Source organism: Bombus huntii, chromosome 2, assembly GCF_024542735.1.
Source record: "Bombus huntii isolate Logan2020A chromosome 2, iyBomHunt1.1, whole genome shotgun sequence".
Taxonomy (NCBI): domain Eukaryota; kingdom Metazoa; phylum Arthropoda; class Insecta; order Hymenoptera; family Apidae; genus Bombus; species Bombus huntii.
Window position 1 is genome coordinate 21,220,220 of NC_066239.1, and position 16,627 is coordinate 21,236,846.

Consider the following 16,627-nt stretch of genomic DNA (forward strand, 5'->3'; position numbering starts at 1 on the left):
AGCAATGTTTCACTTTGTCTAGCTCAAATCTAGCCCTTTGTTCATCCGACTGACTGTATCGAATTGTCACTATAAAGTGTATATAATTTTCGTCATTTCCTTTCTTCTACCCGATAATGAGTTTTTCTCGGTAAGTTTCCTTTAAACCTTTCTTTCCAAAATGGAAAACACTGAAAGGAAGCGTGCTTTGTCTCAGGCTTGTAACGAATTCATGGCAAGCGCAAGCGAATTCAAGCGCAAGTACATATTATCTAGTAGACTCGGACTTTAAACGCGCAGACAATAGAATCAAGTGAAAGGATATAGTGTTTGTATGAACTAAATGTTTGGACAAAACTTAAGGGAATTTGTGATCTGTAAGATCTCTCTGAGAAGGAAAGCTACTACGATCATTTCTACACTGTATATTACATGTAGGTTCGATGTGCGTGTGTGTGTATGTGTGTGTAAAACGTTTTCATTATACTATATCCAGAGCAGGAAAGTATCACATCTCGTCCTATTCACTTTTGACTATCATCGGTTATACAAACTAGTCAGCGAGATTTCTGATAATAAGCAAAGTTACTCTTGTTTTAATCACAAAAGTCTACTACTAATTAGCTTTCAACCATTCGTAATATCGTATTAAACGCGTAAAGCTATACAAATGTGCACCAATGTAAATGAGCAAAGAACGAAAATGAACCAATTTTAATTAAATTTGGCTCGTTCGGCGTTTTCATACATGATGCGATCGATCAAAGATAGATACAGCTACTAATACGATAATATCCCAAATAATTGTCAACGGAAGATTAGTTATATAAGAGAAACTGTACTCGCTTTCAGTACGAAACAACACATCTCTGATAATGACTTTTTCTAGAAGCTGTTGAAAGTTATATTATACTTGATTTCGCGTATACAGAGCGACCTTTCGGATTGTCGTTAATTCGTGCAAAACGTAAAATTACGATAAGAGAATACACAGGATGGTACGTGACCGTTATCTGGTCACAAAATGCAAAGGCAAATGGGAGAATAGTCCGCGTCCTTCGTTACCGTTAATCTGTCGAGAAGGAACGTAAAACGGAACGTAGCGTTCTCGTTAAAATGCGCTCAATCTGTACTCGGGCTGGCAGCTAGCGAGATGAGCGAAATTAATTTCCGCTCGGAGATGAAACAGGCGCCATCGTTTAATTCGTGCCTTAGTATCAATGCTAGTATTAACGCTTCATCGGGGAGGATATTTTATCTACGTCTTTCCCACTCTCTCCCTGCGTTTTCTCGTATGATCGTTTCTCAACCCCAGCTCGTTTTATTTTCCAATATACTCTAGTGTGAACGAAAATTTATTTCGGAACGAATATTTATGTAGTTACTTTATCGAGATATCGGAAGATAGTTGGTTGCTACGATCCGATAAATAAACATTCTACTAGATATTAGGAATTACTAAGCATTGGTAATTAAATACTGATATTATTAGTCTATAGTGGATTTATAACCTAGTGTATAGTAGATATTAAAACGCTTATGTTTTCCACTTAAATTTGCATTTGTATATTTCAAAGACGGGAAGAGATAAACTGTAATTAACGCAAAAGGCTAGTAATACGGTCAGTTTTTTTTGCTATACGACGCTCGACAAGTAATTCGCGAAATGATCAAGTCTACGTTGAAATCTGTGACAAAAGACGAATAAAACAAGTTAGCGTTCCACAGAGATCGACCGCGAAATTAATACATGATTCGACCTGGTGAAAAGTTCATTTCGTAGAAATGGGACAATTTCATTCTCCCCTTAGCATCCGCGTGGCTATTAACGTTTCGTTGAACAGGATATTTCAGCGGTTGTCGTTTCTCGTCTATCTCTGCCCTTTTTGCCGGGCATCCTTGTTCAGTGGTACAATTGTTTTTTAGCGGATTTGTTTCATTTGGCGGAGACCGCGTTTGCGTGCTTTGAATTCTGATGCGTTAATATACTGGCTGAGAAAGAAAAGGAAACGATACGTCCATCTTCCGCAGTATTCGCTATTCGAAATTCAGCCACACTTGATTCCGTAATATTTTCTCTTCGTATTGATTCTTCTTTCCATTTCATTCGTTTTCACCCTCTTTTCCCTGTTTCACGTTTTTTCTCCGACACGCAGCGTTCCTAAAGAGACCTACAGCCGCATAAAATTTATTAAAAATACGGGTGAAGTAGATGGAGCTCTTGGACGATCCAACCTATTTTTGTAATTATACCGGAGAGATTGAAAAAGTAATTAAAACGTGTGTGATATTTAATCGAATTGGCGGCACTTTCGAGTTGCGCGTTAATCGTAGAAATAAAAATTTAATAATCCTCTAAGATCTACTTATTGTTGGTGAAATAAAACGTAGTTACGTCGAATATGATCTTCTATCTATTTGCAAATGAAATAATGTTGATGCAAGCGATATTTGGTTTAATCAAAATACGATAACTAAAATTTAAAGTCGTATATTATATCGTACATCAAGACTGCTGTCATCCGCAACACGTGGTATTTGCATTTTAACTCGGTTGATATAGTATATGTACGTTGTACGTATGCACGCAGGAATAGTTTCAGCAACGACTCGCTCAAATACGCGAACGCGGTCATTGTTTTTCCTCGACTTCTGTTTGGTTTCCATTCGCGGAGAAACATTACAGCGAAAAAGTTTCACCGGTTTAACGAGAGCGTAGCGCCGTTCTTCGATGTTTATGCTCGCTAAATTAACGATAACGAACGCTGGTACACGTTTTGTTTCGTCCCTGGTTTAACTTCTCTTGCATAGGACGAATACCCGCTTCCTACTAACCATCGTTAATGAAATACATATTATTTTCTGTTCCTTCGTGTTTAAATGGAAATTGCGTTTATGCGATCGCTTTGCCAACCAAACATTTTTATGAATAGATTTCGTAAAAACATCCGAATCGCGTTGTCACGGTGATCGCCAACCACGTGATATTCCTCGTTACGTCCGAAACAACTTGCGCGTTGAATGTGCGAATAAATATTTGAAACGAATCGTCAAATCGAGAAAGAACGCAATTTTATAAAGTTATTTTCACCGATAGAATCCGCAAAGATCAGATGTTCTACTGTAACTTCGTTGCGAAACTCGTTTCAAAATGGCCCGTTTCTTGATAATAACGGAGTACGGAAACCGAGAGAAGTCTTATACGTACTTATATCGGCTAACGAATCACCGAAGTCGACATTTTTTTCGTATCTCGAACAAGGGATGTAATTTTTTATTGCGTAACGTTCGAGTACGAATTTACAAGTTTTCCCGACCGTTTCCAAACTTATCGATAGATATTAAAAAGTACCTATCGCTCGTGTCATCGCTTGTCGTACGTTTGACACTAGGTTTTTGACGTATCGAGTTTTGAAAGTTCGAATTTTGAAGTTATCGATTAAAATATTCGCGAAAGTACTGGCCAAATTATTTCTCCTGTCATCGATTCGCTCGAAATCTGTTTACTGTCAGAGTTAACGGTGGGATCATCTTTCACTGTTCGTTTGCTTTTCAGAGTGGCGTTCAGAAGAAGTTACTTCAGCAGCACGGAATTCGCTATCTTGCCCAAACTGACTCCTGAGAAGTTGCTTCATTTATAACTGGCGTAAGTTAAACAGCTTGTGTAATATAGTTCATGTTGTAATCCATTAGCCGTAACATTTTCTTCCAGAATATCCTTGGATATTCATATCATCACATTGACTAATATTTCCATTATCTTTCGTCTAATTTTTCGTGCAGTAAATAATTTGACACGTTCAAACGCAACTTACGAACTAAACAATTTAAACCTAGTTTGATTTTCAAATATCACGATAGATGTCATAACTGTACCGTCGTTTTTGATACCATGGCACGAACAAATATATTCAAAAAAATGTATTACATGCAGAAGCTCTAAACCTCATAAATTTTAACACCCTAATGAAAACTTGAACATTGCATAGTCAAGTGACTAACTTTCTATGACAAGAGTTTTTTATAATAAAGTAACTGCCACTGGGGGAAACAACTTATAGACGTTTTCGCTTACGTTTACTTGTTACTTGAATATCGCGTGTCGTCGAACGTGTTTCATTCGTTTCTATATCAAACAAAGAGATATAGTTATCATAACGTTCAGGAATCAATGGTAAGCCAACGATCCGTTTAGTGAATTTAAAAACAAGTCGAATTATAATTTTAACAATCATTTACAAAACGGCAGAAGAGAACGTCGATTTCTGTCGAATCGTAAGATACGTCGTCTTTCAAAATAATCTGCAAACATCGCGTATCCAAAGAGAAAGAGAGAGAGAGAGAGAGAGTAAGCGCGTTATTTCAACGAATGCGGTCTGATTCAAGCCCAAGCACCTTCTTCCGACGACTGCGCATAGAGAGCATGGAAATCCGGTAAATACGGTCTTTGCCTAGCGATATTCTCTCTAGCTCCGCGTAAACAAGATGCCTCGGTATTTACATAGGAAAGACGAGCTCGATGTTGGTCGAGCGAGCGCATAAATCTGCACCCCCATACCGAACTTCCTCTCGCAACGAAGCCGCTCCTCCATACGACCGTGTCAAGACCTCAAGGACCGCTGCTTTCACAGCCTTCACGACCAAGGAATATATACTGTTTTCTCAGAGTTAATTTTTAGAGCTTGGCACGATTGTCACAAATGTTTGCTTCGAAAGTATCTTTCTAGAAACGTTAAATCGAGAACTGCTTTTTCAAATGTCAGATATATTCAGCGCAAAATTGAAAAAAAAAAACGAATATCGCGTCGTAATACGCGGATAAAGAAATAAGAAAAAGTAATCGTTATTAATTAGATTACTCTAACATTTACTTGTTTCTTTGTTTTTATTCCTATCGGTACTCAGCTTAGATATCAGCAAACAGTTTCTTGAAATTAACTTGAGAGCATAGAACAAGTATCTCCTTACGTATCGAATTATCCAGTAAACCATTTTAACAAGTTAAAACGATAAAGCTGAAGTAACTCGTAACACGGCAAACTGCTACCTGGAAGTCTTAAATACGCGAAATTCCTACAAATCGTATATTATTACACTTAAAACACGGAACTGAGAAGTTCCGGCTTACAAGCGGAGCGTACGAAAAGGAGGGTGTTACCGTTCATACCAGAGCGAGTCGAGTCGATCTTCGAGTTGCTACTCGGCAGGCTCGTTAAAAGATTTAGACGTACTTTCGTTTCGGCTCTGTTGGAAACAAAGCGTCCGCATACAATCGGCCTTGGCTCACCGGTTGCGACTTTTACATTTACGGATTTTACCATATCGCGCCACGTTCAAATATTTACCGGGCGAGCCTTGCATACCAAAACTGAAATTACGGCATTCGCTCGTCTACAACGGTTATTAATGGCCTCCTGTTTTCTCCCTGTAAATTACCAGGAAATTTACCGGCGACCTATTATGTGAAAGTCCAACTTTGTTCGAAGTCTGTTGCATACTCCACTATTGGCGGAGCACGGTGTTATAATAATAATCGCTAAGAGGCGATTAATGGCTAAACAGAATCTCTGGTCTAGCGATTTTAGCTGTCGAACCCCTTGGCGAAGGATCCTCTGCTTGAAAATGATTTAACGTGTCGTTTCCGATGCAACGAAGCGGCGTTAGGAGACATTACGCGTACGAAGTATCCTTCGATCCTATCGAGTCTCGTAACCACGAAATGCTACTTTCTCGAGATAATTTGTTTAACCCTCTATTGTAGAAAGCCCTACCGAAGAATTCGCGTCGGTATGCGTTCGAAGTTTCGACGCAGTATCAACAAATCGTGAAACATTGGTAATTAGATTGACTTTTATTCCGGAACGGCGTATTTAAACGCTGTCTACATGCTGTTGTGAAAGATCGGACTAGTTTCTTGTACTTTCCCAAGCGAGGCGAAGTTTAACGAGATTAATTAAATCGAAATACAAGAGCAATTTGCTCATTTTCACGATATTTGAAAGTTAATAAATTTTCGAAATTAGAATTAAATCGTCAGATAGCGATAATCGCCACAGACATCTACGTAACCAGAGCTAAGTCGTTTCGTTTGTCAAGATTTAAAGTATTTCTTGTTTAATCGGTTCTGCCGGCATATCGAAACGTTGCTCGATTAAACATTACGTTCTATATTCTGTGCCTAACATCGAAATCCATTAACAGTTCTTTCTTTTCAACATCTATTAACAAATTCTATCGACAACTACCGTTTTCTTTTCTCTTTCCACTGTTCCTTTTTCTCTTATCATGCCGCGTTATCGGGTAAATAGAATACTGCTCGTTGAGGCGTTAATTTCTGTTTAAAATTCTACCAGAATATATTTGTTGTTGTTTGGTCGGTGTTTCGGCGAACCAAATTGTTACGCGATTATTTGTTTCTAAGTTAAACTCACCGAATTCTTCTACACTTTGACGAAGTTTCAGCTATATCAGTTGCTTTTTTTATTTCACAGGAGACGCGAAGAAAATCAGACGGAAAGATCTAAAAAGATAACGAAATGGAACGAATGGAGTATGAATTTACGAGAGCATCTATCCAAGCAGAAACGAGAAGGAGATGCAATCTCGGATACATCCGCGTATCCGTTTGGAATAGTATACATATACACACTCCATACATACATTGCATACTATATACAGATACATAATGTCTAAATTTTCGACACCTCTGCCGTTAATCTATATTCTCTCTGTCTCTCTCTGAATGTCAGTACATATATCTTCGATTTTATCATTCCCGTTTCCATCCAAAAACCATATATGTACAAACATTTGCAAACTGCACCAGTTTTCGAATTATGTATGTATAGATACATATACGAATGTCTACGTACTGGCTTTTTTCTCAGTTTGTGGTTAAAATCGGTGTCAGTTGCATCAATTGAATAATTAATGCGCATAATGACAGATATTTGCACATCGAATAATGCATTATTAATTACAAGCATCGAGCCTCGTTTTAATCGAATAATTATCTTAAATGTTATTATTAACATTTCACATGCACTACATCGGGGCCATGAATTAATTAGTACTTTTCAGATCGTGATCGTTCAATTTGTAATTATGTAACAACCGAACAATATTAACTTTGTTGTCATGCCCTGATATTTTCCTTTTGTGCTAAATTTATTTTGTAAATCGATCGTAAGCAGACGTTCACGACAATTAATTTAATAGCGATATAATTTATAAATCAGTTTCCAAGGATTTCGAGTCCGACGTATGAGCACTGGACACGTTAGAAAATTGATCTGATAAGCAGTAAAAAATTGGTTTAGCATTTGAACGAGATCGATACGATACGTACACGGTTTCCCTGTTGCAACGTAAGAACAAAAAAGTCGATTCGAAGAATTTCTCAGCCAGTCATTTCGATAAAAAAACCGAAAGTGTCAAGGCGAAACAACTCGGAAAGTGCTCTCGAATACCGTAACGAGTAACGCATCAGCGTGCGGTCATTTTTCTCGTATCGATCGAGCATCGCGTGCCCGCGCATTTCCTTCGAGCGGAGCTTCCTCAACGATAAATCACATGGTTGATTGTACTCCTTTCATGGAAGGCCAAACGAATCGTCAAAGTAGAAAGAGTTTCTGACTAGATTCATACGCATGAACACACGTATACGTTTAGAGAAAGTACGTACACCGATCCAGATATCCCATCTAATTCCATGAAACGGCAATGCCGAGAAATCGAACAGGCCCGATATATTATTCTTTTCGCGAAGCAAGCTACAGCCAGGAGCTAAAATCGTCTTACTATTTCGATCTAGTTCTTCTCGACACGTCAATTTCTCCTAGATTCGTCGCGTTGTTTAAGTTTCGTTCCTCCTCAATCACCTAGACAGTTCTAAAATAATTTACAGCATCTAAAATTGTCCGTATCGATGAAATTCCGATCGATAATCGAGACAAAAGATTTCACATCCTCTTGCGTTATTTCTTTCTTCGTTATTGTCCGAATCTTTTTTATCACTAGATGTATCTACATGATGTCTTGGAAAGTTAGCGCGTTATCCAGTAGGGTAGATATGAGTTTACAAAAACAAAAGGGACAAAATAAAATTATAATATCCAAAAAAAATCGACTTTGAAAATGTATCAGATGTATGCGCATACTTCGCACAACTCTCTATGTACACAGGGTGTTCGGCTACGGGTATCAGGAAATTCAAGGGGTAATTCTTGAAGCCGAAGTAAGACGAAAATCAAAAATATAAAAATTGCGTTTTCGGCTTTGTTTCTGATTATTGACAATTAAAAATCGGCCAAAATGTCCCTGCATACGAGCAAATCTCCTTACACGAACGAAAGAAGGTCAGCCTAAGCAGGGGGACACAGTGATCCTCAAATCGAACAACGCATGGACGGCTCCTTACCTTGTACAAGTCGTGAAGAAGGAGCACATGATACTCAGAAACGTAAATGAACCCGCGCGACATTTTGCAAAAGAAATAGTAAATTGAACATTAAACCTGCTTACTCATAAAAATCTTTAAGAGCATATTGAAAACCGACTTATAAAATGTTGGAGTAGAGAGGATTAATGTTTCCTCTAATTATTTGCCTCCATAATTCATAAATAAAAATGCGTATTGTCAATGTTCGTAAAAGGTTTAGATAGATACATCGATATGAACACGTAGCCAGGATCGCAGCCAATTAGCTTATATTACTTGCCATATAATTAATAATTATACCAGTTACACAGTTAATTCCTTTGCTGCTGTATAATGATACAATTAGTAATTATATATCAAATAATACTGATTGACCGAGTCTCACCGCGAGGAGGTGCTGCGAGAGGAGACCCACCCTATCCACGACCCATCCACCTTCCTCTTACGCAAAAAAATCTACAATTTATTCATCGTCAAATAAATACTCCTTTCGGTGTGCGTTTCCACAATGTTCAAAACAAACAGCGAAAGGAGCTTTTTTTAAGAAAAACCGACGCGAAAACTAGAAACCTTACTAGTATTCGTGAAAACCTGAAATCTAAAAATTAAATTAAACCTAATTGTAAATACATATATGATATTTGATATACATATTTGATATTAATATATATACATTAATTAATTAGGATTAAGAGTTAAACAAAAAGAGCACGAAAATAAGATGAAATATGTGCCATATAGACCTGCTACATAATATAAACATTCTACAATGCCATGCTTTCACTACGATGCCATACTTCTTACTACCATCCATATCAACTTATTTACTACCTACACCTCACCTACTTACTTAAATTACTACCTCAAAGTAGCATAACTAACTCTATAAATCATACCTACGTAAAAATCTAAATATCTGCTTACTCTATCTACGTAATAATCTAAATGTAGGAGGGGGAAAGGGAAGAGATATTGTATGGAGTACGAGTCCTCTTCGCGTGATGCCACAAAAGACTCTGAAACAAATTCAATCTGCGAAAGGTTAGTAAAATTCTATAAAATATGTATAATTACTTCCTGATTGGTAAACTCCAAACATTATTTCGTAATATTTAGCTCCTTTTATTTGTTCATATTTTATTTTGTCCCTTCTTTATTTCTCTCGTTCTTTTGAGCATTTAGCATACATATTTAAGATGCTATGAAATATTCAAATATGTAACTAAAATGTATTTTCTGTAAATTGATAAATCTGAAACAAACTCATTTACTGGATTAGTACTTTAAAAAAACAGATACCTCTGTTATCTGTTATTTCCTATTCAACATAATTAACCGAAAGATATGTACATAAATCATTTTTTGCAGAATTTTTGTTACAACTGAACGATGATCGCGAACGAACCTTTGATTGGTGCAAACGAAATTCAAATATTTATAAAATTCTACATTACTGTTAAAAAATTGAAAATATAGTAGCCGAAAAAATTCTAAAAATCTAATAACGAACAACCACTAGTATCGATTCCAATAGTAATGGATTAAGTTTTAACTGACATTTAAAATAAATTAGTAGGTAGTTTAAAAAATAATATCGATTTAATGATTTAATAAAAATAATGTCAAGCCTTCATAGCAACATCGAGATATTTGATTATAATACTTTGTTATGCATGAAATCACTCACAATTTCATAAGTGTGTATGTATATATATATATATATATATATATATATATATATATTACATTTGTAATAAAGTTCTACATTTTAGGAGTCATGGTAACGTTAACGTTAACAAAGAAATATGTCTTGTAGCAGTATTTTCAGTAATAAACGTAGTAATAAGGGGCGCTGAAAAAGAAACAATGCAGCAGCCAGAAGGGCTACTAAAATAAGATCGTCTTCCACTCTATATAAAACCCGATCGACAAACCGTGAGTGGAACGGAATATTCCTGTTTCGCAACGCTACTTCACTACTAATATTTATGAAACAGAAATTTCTCAAAATCAAACGCGAAGAGTGCTTCCTTATATCTGCAATATCAATTAATCTATCATTTATAAGAAAAAGAAAAAAAAATTCTGAAATTTCCCGAAATTCGATCCGCAACATTAATAAATATTAATCTACGCACTCGCATTAAAGCAATACGCGACACTAATAGGGAGAGATCGTAGTGCAACCATTTTGGAGGTTGCCGATGAACGATCACACTTGTATTCAGCTCTTGCAGCTGTATCCAGTGTGATCCAGGAACAGTAACCGGCAAATGCAGTCGGAGGGATTGGGCACTTTGTAAACGCAACTCTACTTAACTACTACCACTACCACTACCACTACCACTACCACTACCACTACCACTACCACTACCACTACCACTACCACTACCACTACCACTACCACTACTACCACTACTACTACCACTACTACTACTACTACTACTACTACCACCACTACTACTACTACTACTACTGCTACTACTACTACTACTACCACTACTACTACTACTACTACTACTACTACCACCACTACTACTACTACTACTACTGCTACTACTACTACTACTACCACTACTACTACTACTACAGATACTAAAAGCGAGCATAGTGACAAAGTAGTAACAAGAATGACTTTCCATGCTCTGGATGATCCAGAGAATGGACAGCCATTAGTAGTTGCCCTCTTGAATGGCAGTTTGCCGGGCCTCTTCGGCTCATAGCTTCTTCTTTCTTCGGGCGCAATGCCCGCTGAAACTTAAATCTAAGCTCGAGTCTTTCGAATCGCAAAATAAAAAATAACTTATAAAGGTAAAATTAAAAATATAACCCTCGGAAGCTGATTCAAGTGCTGATGGACTGACCAACGATCACAGCAGTGATCGTTGCCCATTCGCATGTGCGTGCTCGAGCGATAAACGTTCGTTTCGAGCCTACTCGCGACCGCGACCGCGAAATTCGAAAAATCGATAGACAGAACCAGAGGCGAGAGCATGCTCTACTCGTACCGGTTTCACCATCGATTTTTCAAATTAGATTTCCAGAAACAGGTTGGTCACTCGAAAACGCGCCTACCCGACCAGAGACTGTGCCAACCTGCCCGGCCCTACCTACTTATAATTAACAGACACACCAAAAAGTATACTACCTATCCTACCTAGCGCTATATTTAAAAAATGGCAAAACAGGCACACCAACACACTCGCTCCACGGTTCTCACACAAACGCTCGAGCGCAGAGGTCCTACACTGGAGAGGACGTCCCGGGACGCCTCCGACACCCGAGCTTAACATACACCATGCACACTCTAATTTACGTACCATTTTCCTGAAATCGACTGACGAAGGCTAGTGACCATTGCGCAAAACGTGATGAAACACGTCTAAAGAAATTATATTAAAATAAATGTAAGTGAACTTGGAATTATAATTGCAGATGACAACAATATTTAATCGTACAGATGATATTATCACAAATTGCGATTGTATTGATACATAAATTGAATTAATATATATCTCGACATTTTTAATATTTCAAGTTGTAGCGAATGAGAAAAACGACGCAATTCCACGGCCTAACCACACACAGACAATGTGGAAAATACGTCGTGCACGATACACTAACACATCGTCAGTCGCTGAAAAATTTTTGCATTAATTATGATCATCGTGCTCAATGTCTTTTTCCCATTCAAGTAGCACCTGAGCACGTGAATGAGATCCTGACAATGAGCACGGAAAGGGTTAAATCTGAAAATCCTGATCTAAAAAAATAATTAGTTTATATAATTTGTATTTAACGGACTAACATTCTCCGATTTTATATTTTATTACTTCATTTCGGATTATAATGACTCTACTTTAGTAATTTAATAAATCACTGAAATTTTAATATTACAAAAAAAGTAGTATTAATTGAAAAAAGACTAAGACTGGATGAAATGTAATAATTGACTCTAAATGTATTACTAAGATAGGAACAATCTCAGGCAATCTCTTCGTCAAAGCACATTTTCGAAAATGCAGAAGCAGTGCTCTAAATTATTGCTTTGATTAAAAAATCTGCCTGTCGCGAAGTTTCTTCTTACACATAAAATTTCACACATTCTTGTACGGAAAAAAGGAATTTTAATTCATATTTTAAATTCTACTGAAGTTTATAATATCTCAAATCAAATAAACGAATCTGACTTAATGTTGTCATAAAAGAGGAAATTAAATTGAAGATTATTTATTGTAATGTATATTGCATGTATCCTCGCTATCATTGAGTGATAATTGCATTTTTCACAGCAACGAAAACGCAGGGCATCCGATTTCTCCACTACAAAATGCTGAAACGACGATATCTCTTATTTATATTAAAATTCATTGCTTAAGATTAAGCATATTTATGTTATACAGATATATTCATGTAGATATTTGCCTTTTGCAAATATTCATACGGAATATTAACATACATATTTATACATAACACGAATATATTCTCAAATGTATATGTTTAACCTAACTATTAAAAAACTAATTATTATAATCGCGATGTGCAAGAAGACCTATCCTACATTAATAAATTTGAAAAAAGAATGTTACTACTCACGGGTATAAAAAATACCCGCGGTCACTATGCTCGCAAAAAATTTTACGTAATACAACCAGTCACCCGTGCCGATTCGGACCTTTCATCCTACGACATGATTAAGTGGCCGGAGGAACAGAAATGCATGCGACTCACCATTAGAAGCAGAGAAACAAAGAATGTTGTCGTCGATGCTGCACTATCCCAGCGAATATCATCAGGAGACTAAAACGTCAGGCTGGAACCGTTGAAAATCCAAAGATGGAAGTAGAGGTTGCGAATAATCTGTTACAAAACAAAACACGATGAGCAATTACTGATTATTTGAAAAGTTGAAGATAATGAAACATGGAAGTTTATTAAATTTGTAACTTTAGTAACAATAAAGATTGAAATTCTAATAAACTTTGATAAGTATAAAAACTAAAACTCTAATATAAAAGTTTAAAATCTAGAAATTAAGAATCTAATGATTTCTGAAATATGTTAGACATTTGTTTTATAATTCGATATTAAGACTAACATTTTTATTGTTTTAATAGAAGAGTAACCTTAGAAGGCCCTAACTTTCCAAATTTTCAAATTGTACTTCTTAATTGATGGTATTCAAAGCAAAATATACAGAACAGACATAACTAAAGTACGATATGTAAAGATACCTACATTCTTAGATTTTGAGCCACCGGTTAGAACATTTCCAAAGAAGACAAAGAAGCTGAAGCTGAGATGTGTCTATAACAAAACATAAGATATTCTTAATATTGTTAATACAAAATAACGAACTTGGAACTTTAGCAATAATAAAGACTGAAATTCTAATAAACTTTGATAAGTATAAAAACTAAAACTCTACTATAAAAGTTTAAAATCTACAAATTAAGAATTTAATGATTTCTGAAATATGTTAGACATTTGTTTTATTATTCGATATTAAGACTTTAACATTTTTATTATTTTAATAGAAGAGTAACCTTAGAAGGCCCTAACTTTCCAAATTTTCAAATTGTACTTCTTAATTGATAGTATTCAAAGCAAAATATAAAGAACAGACATAACTAAAGTATGATAGGTAAAGATACTTACATTCTTAGATTTTGAACCATCGGTTAGAACATTTCCAAAGAAGACAAAGAAGCTGTAGCTATGATGTATCTATAACATAAAATATTGTTAATATCGTTAATGCATAATAACGAACTTGGAACTTTGGCAATAATAAAAACTGAAATTCTAATAAACTCTAATAAATATGTAAATTGAAACTCTAATATAAAAGTTTGAAATTAAAAAATTGAGTAATTGAATATTAACACTTTAAGGCTTTATTCCAATTAGAAAAAAAAATTTATAACTTTTTAGATTATCAACAATTTCTATTTTGTAATTAGCAATAATTCAAGCAAAATACAAAAAATTGAACAAATTGAAATAGAATATATAAAACTACTTACATTCTTGAGCACCTGAAGAGGCTTTATCCTTTTGAGAGATGCACTGACTCTAATACCGAAAGCGAATGTTCAAAACAATATATATTTAAAAAAAAGAAAAATAAAAGACTACGTTACCGCGACCGCTTAAATTATAATTGGCAAACAGGAACTCTAATATGGCGTACAAATTTCTTTGATAAAATTTTATTACTTTCGCGCGCGATTGTTTGATCGAATTTAATCGAAACTATCGTGATTTAAAAATATTGAAAGAAACTATTGCGTAGCAAACACTGACTCTACAAACCGCATTGCGCGCGGTCACAAATATTCTCTGAAAATAAAACTGTTTAAGAGCGGCGGAGGGGTAGAAAAGAAGCGAAATATCGTTTCGATATTTTTCTTCTCTTCCCTATCGAACGTTTATTTAGGATATACTGCTATTCTTCTCACGTTTAAAAGATTATTATTAAGAAATTGGAATAAGTATGAAAAATATTATTTGAAAATTATAAGAAATTTCTCGATATCGAACAAATGCCTACGAGTACCGTGAATGCAATCATTTGCAAGAATCGTACCATGAATGTTTGCTATTAGAACGCGAAATATACACTCCACTAACACACGATAATCGCGTGTTATAAATATTCGAAAATATTTGCAAGAATTCAAAAGTTTACAACTAAATATGCTTAAAAAATAGTACACAAACGCGCGCGAAACCTTCCTTTGGAGTGATTGAGGCTCCTTGCACGCCACCTCTACGACAAAAATATAAGTTACAAAGTTGCAAGTATATGACATTAACTGCAGCAAATTCACATAATATAGCAATGTTATTAAGATGTCTGCACGAAGCTATCGTTAAATTATCAAGAATTCTATATCGCGGATTACATTGAAACAATAAGGTAATTCATTAAAAATTCGTTTGAAATAAGACAATGATTTATTTAATAGTATTTATTTTCATCTTAGTATCCTAAACAATTAAGAAATTATCTATTACGAAATACATATCAAATATATTGTAAAATAAATATAAATTGTATATAAAACATTATCCATACTCGAATGAAAAGGTTTAGTTAAGATAAATTAAATATTACCAAATTTCCATGAAAATTCATTGGATCGATCAATAATCGTCGTTGCGTCCATATATTAATATTCCTGTTACTTGGATATTATCCCTGTTATCGATCAATAACCTGCACAAAAAATAACTCGAAGTTAAAACAAATGTATAAGATAATTAAATGAAAACATAATCAAACTCAAATTTTATTACAAAAGCTTACAATAGAAGCTACCGGTAACAGTATCATTTAATAGACGAATGAAAAAAGTTAAAACAAAATATTTCAGAAAACTGTTTACTGTTCAATGAATCGTTAAATACATGTGTACTAATTAAACGATATTAACGAGATATAAACGATAGTAAAAGGTACGGTAACGATAATAATAAAAAACGACGTCACCAATAGGTTAGAATACGTTACAAACCTGACACAACACGATACATGTTATGGGTACGACATGAGACGACTGAATGTCTTCTTGTACCTTAGTTTCGCTGTGTAACTTCCAAAGTGGTGGGGGAAGGGGGACGCACGATTCGGCGGCACAAGCAGGTACGCAGTTAACGATTACACGCAGTTACAGATTAACGATCTACACAAAAAAAATGTATACTATTATTTGTCTAACGTGCGAAACGAATATACGAGTCGTTGTACTAAATTGTTTTACAATAACCATTTTTATAATTTTAATAGCTTTTACAAGCTGAAACTAAATTCACACTTCTGTGGTATTAGCTTTGAATTTAGAACTGTGTTAATTTATATTGAATGGCAGTTTATGATGAAAATTATTACGCTATCATAGTCAAACGATATAACTATTGTAAATTAAGAGCATAATTATTTTTAATTAATGGGAACATATCGTTATAAATTAATAGTATAATTGTCAAAAATTAATGGCGTAATTGTTTTAGATTAATAATCAATTATTATAAATAAATAGCGTAACTGTTATAAATTATTAGTTTATTTGTTATAAATTAATAGTATATATTATACTTAATAGTATACTTAAGTAAGTATATTTAAGTTATGTATAACTATATTATGTGTAATGCTTAATAAGTGTATAATTAATAGTATATATTAGTATACTTTTGTAGAAA

General features: G+C 34.9%; 1 protein-coding gene across 1 annotated transcript in view; it reads right to left on the reverse strand.

The window, feature by feature from the left end:
• LOC126875155 (zwei Ig domain protein zig-8) overlaps window positions 1-13,274 on the reverse strand; it is a 138,075-nt gene extending 124,801 nt beyond the window's left edge. The window contains exon 1 of the mRNA XM_050637889.1: window positions 13,151-13,274. The gene's annotated coding sequence lies outside the window, so the exon portion shown is untranslated. The remainder of the gene's footprint in view (window positions 1-13,150) is intronic.
• Window positions 13,275-16,627: the final 3,353 nt, after the last annotated feature.